Source organism: Carcharhinus amblyrhynchos, chromosome 3 (assembly GCF_965287045.1).
Source record: "Carcharhinus amblyrhynchos chromosome 3, sCarAmb.v2.hapA, whole genome shotgun sequence".
Classification (NCBI taxonomy): Eukaryota; Metazoa; Chordata; class Chondrichthyes; order Carcharhiniformes; family Carcharhinidae; genus Carcharhinus; species Carcharhinus amblyrhynchos.
The window spans coordinates 6631869-6640679 of NC_137326.1; positions in this window are offsets into that span (position 1 = coordinate 6631869).

Genomic DNA, 8811 nt, shown 5'->3' on the forward strand with positions numbered 1-8811 from the left:
GCTGATAGCACAGAACCCCTAAATACAGAAGGAGGCCATTCAGCCCATCAAATCTCTATCAGAATATCTTATCCAGGCCCTACCTTTCACCCTATCCCCTTAATCCCATACACTTGCCATTTACCCTACACACCTTGAAACACTAAGGGGCAACTTAGCATGGCCAATCCACCTAACCTGCACATCTAACCGGAGCAGCCGGAGGAGACCCACGCCGACACGGAGAGAATGTGCAAACGCCACGCAGACAGTGATCTGAGGCCAGGATTAAACCTGGCGCTGTGAGGCAGCAGCGCTAAGCATTGTGCCACTGTGATGGAAGTCTTTAAAATTATGACAGATTTAAGGAACCAAAATCTGCTTCTGTTGAGTCCAAAACCAGGGGCCATCAATATAAAACAGTCACTAATAAATCCAAGAGGGAGTTCAGGCAGAACCTCTTTATCTGGAGAATAATGAGAATGTGGAACTCGTTATCATAAGAGGTACTGAGGCGAATAGCACAGATGCATTTAAAAGAGAAACTCGATAAACAAAAGAGGGAAAGAATAGAAGGACATACTGACAGAGTTGGATGAAAGGAGCTGGGAGAAGGCTGATATGCAGTATAAACATCGGTATCGACCAGCTGGGCTGATGTGGTGTTTCTGTGATATGGGCTGAAATTTTGCCGCTTTGGCCACCCCAGAGTCGGGGCAAGCAAGGCTCGCAGAGTGGCAATCTCCGTCAGCCTCGGGAGGGATTTTATGAGCCTTGGGTGGGCGCGCGAAGTGGTAAAATTCCAGCAATGAATTCTATGCAACTCTGTGTAATATGGATGCCACAGCTGGGCAGGGAATAATGGTCGCTGTATTTCAAATGAGCGGACGTGAGGTGCTTTGACACGATCTTGAGAGGCACAACAAGAAGTTTGATGAATGAGCTCTCGCCTTTCTGTTTTAACATTTGGGATCAATGCCACGCCATATTTATATACAATCCAAAGGGAATTGCAATAACTGGGACAGACTCTACCTTAACCAAAGCGTCCAACCATATTGCTGGGGTCAGAGGGATTCATTCTCTTTGGCCCACGTCCAGTTTAACAATTGGCGCAGTGGTTAGCACAGTGGCCCCACAGCACCGGGGATCTGGGTTCAATTCTGGTGTGTGTGTGTGTGTGTGTGTGTGTGTGTGTGTGTGTGTGTGTGTGTGTGTGTGTGTGTGTGTGTGTGTGTGTGTGTGTGTGTGTGTGTGTGTGTGTAGTTTGCATGCTCTCCCCAAGGGTTTCCTCTGGGTGCTCCGGCTTCCTCCCACATTCCAAAGTTGTGCAGGTTAGGTGGGTTGGCCGTGATACATTGCTGCTTAGTGTCAGGGGGACTAGCAGGGTAAATATGTGGGATTGTGGGGGCTGTTGTCAGTGCAGACGCGATGGGCTGAATGGCCTCCTTCCGCACTGGTGTAGGGATTCTAAATGAGAACCAGTTACATACACAGCTGCCAAATTACCAAGCAGGAGAAAAGCTCTTTTTAATCTATCTAACCAATCGCATACTTTATTATAAAGTGAAGTTGAAACCTCCTCTCTTAGCTGAAGGATGGCTTTTTCAAGCAGCAGAAACCCCCGGTAAATATTGGGACGGTTTTGAGATGTGTTGTGAGGCAGTGGCTCTACCCACTGCGCCACAGCATAGCTCGAGAGTCGGGCTAGACCCTGACTTGGACACGCAACAAACAGGGAGCTGTGAGACTGTGAACCAGGATCCAGCTGCATGTTTGACCAGTTTAACTTTGACTTCAGAATAATTTGAATAGAGGGTACATTGAAGTAAAGTTGAACATTCAGTTATTAGTCTCACAAGTAGACTTACATTAACACTGCATTGAAGTGGGGAGGCAATGGCCTCATGGTATTATCGCTAGACTATTAATTCAGAGACTCAGTTAACGTCCTAGGGACTTGGATTCGAATCCCACCATGGCTGGTAGTGGAATTTGAATTTAGTTAAAAAAATCTGGAATTCAGAATCTAATGATAACCATGAAACCATTGTCGATTGTCGGAAAAACCCATCTAATACCCTTTAGGGAAGGAAATCTGCCGTCCTTACCTGGTCTGGCCTACATGAGACTCCAGGGCCACAGCAATATGGTTCACTCTTGACTGCCCTCCAAGGGCATCTAGGGATGGACAATAAATGCTGGTCCAGCCAGCGACGCAGTGTCCCAAAAATGAATAAAAAAAGATACTGTGAAAATCCCCTAGTCGCCACACTGCTGCGCCTGTTCGGGTACACTGAGGGAGAATTTAGTACAGCCAATGCACCTAACCAGCATGTATTTCAGACTGTGATTTGCTTTGATTGTAAAGTCTGCAGAGGGATCTGGGTAGGCTGAGCGAGTGGGCGAGGACCTGGCAGATGGAGTATAATGTTGGCAAGTCTGAGGCTATCCACTTTGGCAGGAATAATAGTAGGAGAGATTACTATTTAAAGGGCGAAAAGCTGCAGCATGCTACAGTGCAGAAGGACCTGAGGGTCCTTGTGCATGAGTCACAAAAACCCAGTCTGCAGGTGCAGCAGGTGATCAAGAAGGCAAATGGAATGTTGGCCTTTATAGCGAGGGGGATAGAATATAAAAGCAGGGAGGTCTTGCTGCAACTGTACAGGGCACTGGTGAGTACTGTGTGCAGTTTTGGTCGCCGCACCTGCGCAAGGATATATTGACCTTGGAGGGAGTGCAGAGGAGGTTCACTAGGCTGATACCGGAGATGAGGGGGTTGGACTATGAAGAGAGACTAAATAGACTGGGTCTGTACTCGTTGGAGTTTAGAAGGATGAGGGGGGATCTTATAGAGACGTATAAGATAATGAAGGGGGTGGATAGGGTAGAGGTAGAGAGATTCTTCCCACTTAGAAAGGATAGCAGGACTAGAGGGCACAGCCTCAAGATAAGGAGGGGGGGCAGTTTAGAACGGAGTTGAGGAGGAACTTCTTCACTCAAAGGGTGGTGAATCTCTGGAATTCTCTGCCTGTTGAAGTGGTGGAGGCTACCTCGCTAAATATATTTAAGTCACGGGTAGATAGGTTTTTGACAGACAAGGAATTAAGGGTTATGGGGAGAAAGCGGGAAAGTGAAACTGATACACTTCAGATCAGCCATGATCTTACTGAATGGCGGGGCAGGCTCGAAGGGCTAGATGGCCTACACTTGCTCCTATTTCTTATGTTCTTATGTTCTTATTATTGTCACATGTATTAACATACAGTGAAAAGTATCGCTTCTTGCTTGCAAAACGGACAAAGCAGACTGTTCATAGAGAAGGAAACGAGAGAGTGCAGAATGTTTGCAGATTGGTGGCATAGTGGACAGTGAAGAAAGTTATCTCCAATTGCAATGGGATCTTGATCAATTGAACCAGTGGGCTGACGAATGGCAGATGGAGTTAATTTAGACAATTGCGAGGTGATGCATTTTGATAGATTGAACCAGGGCAGGACTTACTCTGTTAATGGTAGGGCATTGTGGAGAGTTACAGAACAAAGAGATCTAGGGGTACAGGTTCATAGCTCCTTGAAAGTGGAGGCAGAGGTGGACAGAGTGGTGAAGAAGGCATTCGGCATGCTTGGTTTCCTTGGTCAGAACATTGAATACAGGAATTGGGACGTCTAGTTAAAGTTGTACAAGACATTGGTAAGGCCACACTTGGAATACTGTGTGCAATTCTGGTCACCCTATTATAGAAAGGATATTATTAAACTAGAAAGAGTGCAGAAAAGATTTACTAGGATGCTACCAGGATTGATGGATTGAGTTATAAGGAGAGGCTGGGTAGACTGGGACTTTTTTCTCTGGAGCGCAGGAGGCTGAGGGGTGATCTTATAGAGGTCTATAAAATAATGGGGAGCAAGATAAACTAGATAGTCAATATCTTTTCCCGAAGGTAGAGGAGTCTAAAACTGGAGGGCATAGGGTTAAGGTGAAAGGGGAGAGATACAAAAGTGTCCAGAGGGGCAATTTTTTCACACAGAGGGTGGTGAGTATCTAGAACAAGCTGCCAGAGGTAGTAGTAGAAGTGGGTACAATTTTGTCTTTTAAAAAGCTTTTAGATTCTTACATGGGTATAATGGGTATAGAGGGATATGAGCCAAAAGCAGGCAATTGGGGTTAGCTTAGGGGTTTTAAATAAAAAGGGTGGCATGGACAAGTTGGGCTGAAGAGCCTGTTTCCATCTGTAAATCTCTATGACTCTATGACTATGAATGTAGTGTTATAGTCATAGCTAGGGTGTAGAGAAAGATCAAGTTAATGTGATGTAAGTCCATTCAAAAGTCTGACAGCACCAGGGAAGAAGCTATTCTTGAGCCGGTTGGTACGTGATCTCATACTTTTGTATCTTTTTCCCGACGGAAGAAGCTGGAAGAGAGAATGTCCGGGGTGCGAGAGGTCCTTAATTATACTGGCTGCTTTGCCGAGGCAGTGGTAAGTGTAGACAGAGTCAATGGATGGGAGGCTGGTTTGCGTGATGGATTGGGCTACATTCACAACCCTTTGTAGTTCCTTGTGGTCTTGGGCAGAGCAGGAGCCCATACCAAACTGTGACACGACCAGAAAGAATGCTTTCTGGGCCTCTCCCGGGGTCAGTGGTGCATCTGTAAAGGTTGGTGAGAGTTGGGGCTGACATGCCAAATTTCCTTAGTCTTCTGAGAAAGCAGAGGCGTCGGTGGGAGGAAGCCGGAGCACCCAGAGGAAGCCTATGCAAACACGGGGAGAACAGGCAAACAGACGGTGACCCAAGGTGGGAATCGAGCCCTGGCGTCGTGAGGCAGCAGGGCTAACCACTCTGTGCCAGGATTTGAATTAAGGGAACGTTGAGGGACTGGGAAGAGTACCAGAGATTTTACCAAAGGGCTCGCCTCTTCCTTAAGTCACTTTAACAAGTTGCAGGACGAGTGGAAATGTTCCTCCCTTTTGTGAGAAGTTCCCATCAAACCGGGGTGTGGAAATGGCACAGACCAGGGGGTTAATGCATTTCTCAGAATTGAAACAAAGCAGCTATCACTGTCATCGTTAGTGAAACAGAAATTACCTCACAATTTAAAGGTTAATAAAAGGCATTATACGCGGGCCCACTCTACACACAATGCTGTGTTAATTGCTGATTTAGTCAATGTATTAAACCATTTCGTAATTACAATCTTGTAAACTTTCATTTTAATTGCCTGTCATCCTCATTCAAATCGTGAAACACAAAAGTATTTACCGTTTGGTGTGAAAGGGTCAGAAAAAGCAGAGAGGAAATGTTTTGAATCATAGAATCAGAGAACGGTTGCAGCGCACAGGGAGGCCATTCAGCCCATCGTGTCTGTGCCGGCCCTCTGCAAGAGCAACTCAGCTAGTCCCACTGTCTCTGCCTTTTCTCCGTCGCCCTGTAGATCTTTCTCTTCAGATGATTATCCAATCCTCTTCTGAAGGTTTTGTTTGAGTCTGCCTCCACCATAGTCCCCAGGCAGTGCATTCCAGATCCTAACCATTCGCTGCGTTAAATAAGCTTTTCTCCCCGCGTTGCCATTGTTTCTTTTGCCATCTATCTTAAATCGGTGTCCTCTTCCGCCAAAGAGAATGATTTCTCCCTACCTACTCTGGCCAGACGCCTGATCATTTTAAACATCCGTATCAAATCTCCACAGCCTCAACTTCTCCAACTTGAAAGCTCCTCATCCCTGGAACCATTTTTGTGAGTCTTTTCAGCATTCTCTCAAACGCGTTCTCATCCCCGAGCTGGGCACAATGAGGGAACACCAGTCTTTTTTAGTTTTAGCATAGCCTCTTCTGTACACTACGGGTGGGCATTTACGACCTCGCTCGTCCCAAAATCATAAAATCCCGCTCAAGGTCAACAGAACTTCCCATGCTCCAAACCCCTCGCCCTCTCCGATTTCCGTGGCAGGCAGAATGGTAAAATTCCAACCTATGCTTCTATTTGTAAAGCCCAGGGTCTTACATACAACCTGTGACCAAATGGGCCACCTAAAGTGGTGATTTATAAAGCACTCTGGGGCAATTTTGCAAGAACTAAAACAGCAGTCTGCAGCCTAAAAGACGGAGATAAGCCAGCTGCAGCTCAGACGACCGAATACACAGGATACGGGTCATCTCCAGGACAAAGAGGACTTTTCGATCAAACTGGATTGTTTACCAGACTTGGGGCACCATAGCCCCTTATTTGAGAGGGAGGTGCGTGTCCTACATGCCCCCAGTACCTACAGACATGGCCACTGGGCTCACACCCAGAGATTGGCATGGCAGCACCCAATTGGATTTTACGATCAGGGTGATCAAGTCCTGATCAGTTGATTGGCAATGGCCAAAAGGGGTGCAAAAACCAACGGGGGTATAAAGGGTGCTGCGCAAACAAGAATCTCTCTCTCTCTGATCCCACGAACGAGCGACAACAACGGTGACCATCACCAGCAATGGCCAGCACGAGGAGAGTCACCACATCCGAGAAGGGAGGAAGACCAGAGCCAGTGTCAGACCAGACCAAAGGACCAGACTACGCAGAGACTACAGAGACCAGCACACAGATAAAGGCCAATATCTACCTGGGTACTTGCCAGTCATACAAAGTTAAGTCAAGGTCTAGTATTGGAATTGAACTTTAGTATTTCTGTAGGATAACTCATTTTTGGTTGAGTGGGTGATTGTGTGTTTAAATAAATATTGTTGTACTATCAAGAAGTCTACTTGCAATTCTTTGTCCACTGTATAAGGATTAAAACAGGCTGTGCAGCAGGCACAACAAACTATATTCTCAACCTGCTCTGCCACCTTCAATGATTTGTGCACACATACGCCCATGTCCCTCTGTCCCTGTGCCCCTTTAGAATTGTACCCTTCATTTTATATTACCTCTCATGTAAGCTGCCTGGTGCAGACAAATTGGCACCATGTAAAACAGAGCTGAATTCCAAACATACCCCTTATAAGAAACATGATAGGAATACATCTCTTAAAGGCATAGAATCGTCACAGAGCCTCAGGCTAGAATATGGAAAGCTAAGAGGAAATATAAAGAAGGTGGTGCTAAAACAAATGGTAACATATTCCTCAAACATAGTAGTGGTAAAAGGTTAGTGAAGGATTGAGTGGAATCTATAAGGGACACGCAAGGTAAACTGGTCTCTGAAGCAGAGTGTATGAAGCAGAGGTACTAAATAAGTAACGGTTCTCTCTCCACCAGATTAGTTGAAAATGTGTGTGTTGAGCAACTCAGCAGTATAGTGACAGATAAAGGAAAGGTGATAAAGAGACTGGCAGCACTTTAGGTAGAGAAGTCACCAGGCTCAGATGGAATACACCACAGATCAGTGCAGTAAAGGAGGTAAAGGAGCAAACTGCGGCACCATTGACAAAAAGTTTCCAGGCCTCTCTGAACGCAGAGTTTGTCCCAGGGGAAACTAGAGGATTGTAAATGTGATGCCACTATTTGAGAAAGGGGCAAAGGTTAATCCAGGAAACTACAGGCCTGTCAGCTTGACATCAATAGTGGGAAAACTGATGGAGGCCATGATAGAAGATAAGATACACATCCATTGAGAGAAAAATAAGTTAATGTTAGACAGTCAACATGGCTTTATCAAGAGCAGGTCATGTCTACAAATTTAATTGAGTTTTTTGATGAGGTGACACAGGCACTGGATGAGGGTAGTGCCGTGGATGTTGTATGTCTGGACCTTCAGGAAACATTGGATATCGTGCCACATGGCAGGTTGTGTTAGCAAATTAGAAATATTTGAGATTGATGGATCCTTACTGGCATGCATTAGAAATTAGCTAAGGTAGGAAAAAGAGTGTAGACGGGCATTTCTCAAACTGGAGGCGAGTTGAAAGTGGTGTTCCCCAGGGATCAATATTGACACTCTTGCTTTTTCTAATTTATATAAATGATTTAGAGAAGGACATTGAAGTGATACTAAAATGGGGAAAAATGTGGGGATGATACAAAGACACTTCAGAGAGACAGTTAGTCAGACGGGCAGACATCTGGTAACTGCATTTCAATGCAGTGAAATGTGAGGTAGAATAACCTTAAGAGACAATCCAGGCTCAAGGTACAACTTGGAGAAGAGTACAGCAGCAGGGGGACCTTGGGATTCAAGTGCTTCATTCCCTGAGGGTGACCAGGCAAGTTGACACAGTTGTTTAGAAGACTTATTGGATCCTTGGGATTATAATTAGAGGGATATAAAAGCAAAAAAGTGATGCCACACCTCTACAAATCATTGGTCAGTCCACACTTGGGGTATTGTGTTCAGTTCTGGGCATCTTATTCAAGGAAGGATGTTAAAGCCTAGAGAGAGTACAAAGGAGATTTACTAGAATGAGATCAGAGGAATTTTAGGTAGAAGGAAAAACTAGAGAAATTGGGCTTACTCTCCCTGGAGCAGAGAAGGTTAAGAGGTGACCTTATTGAGGAGGTATTCAAAATTATCAACAATCTTGACAGGGTAAATAAGGAGATTCTATTTCCACTAGTTAGTATGTTAGTGACTAGGGGTCACCATTTCAAGACGGTCAGCAAGAGAACTTGGAGTGAGATGAGGAGAAACTTCCTTTACCCAGAGTTGTTGGGATTTGGAATATGCTGCCTGGGAGAGTGGTGGAAGCGGATTCCATAGGAAGTTTCAAAAGAGAGCTGGAGACATTTTGAAAGTGATGAATCTGGAAGGCTACAGAGTTAGAGCCGGGGAATGGGACTACCCAAGTAGCTCTTTTGGGAGCCGATACAGACATGATGGGCAGAATGGCTTCCTTCTGTGCTGTAAAATT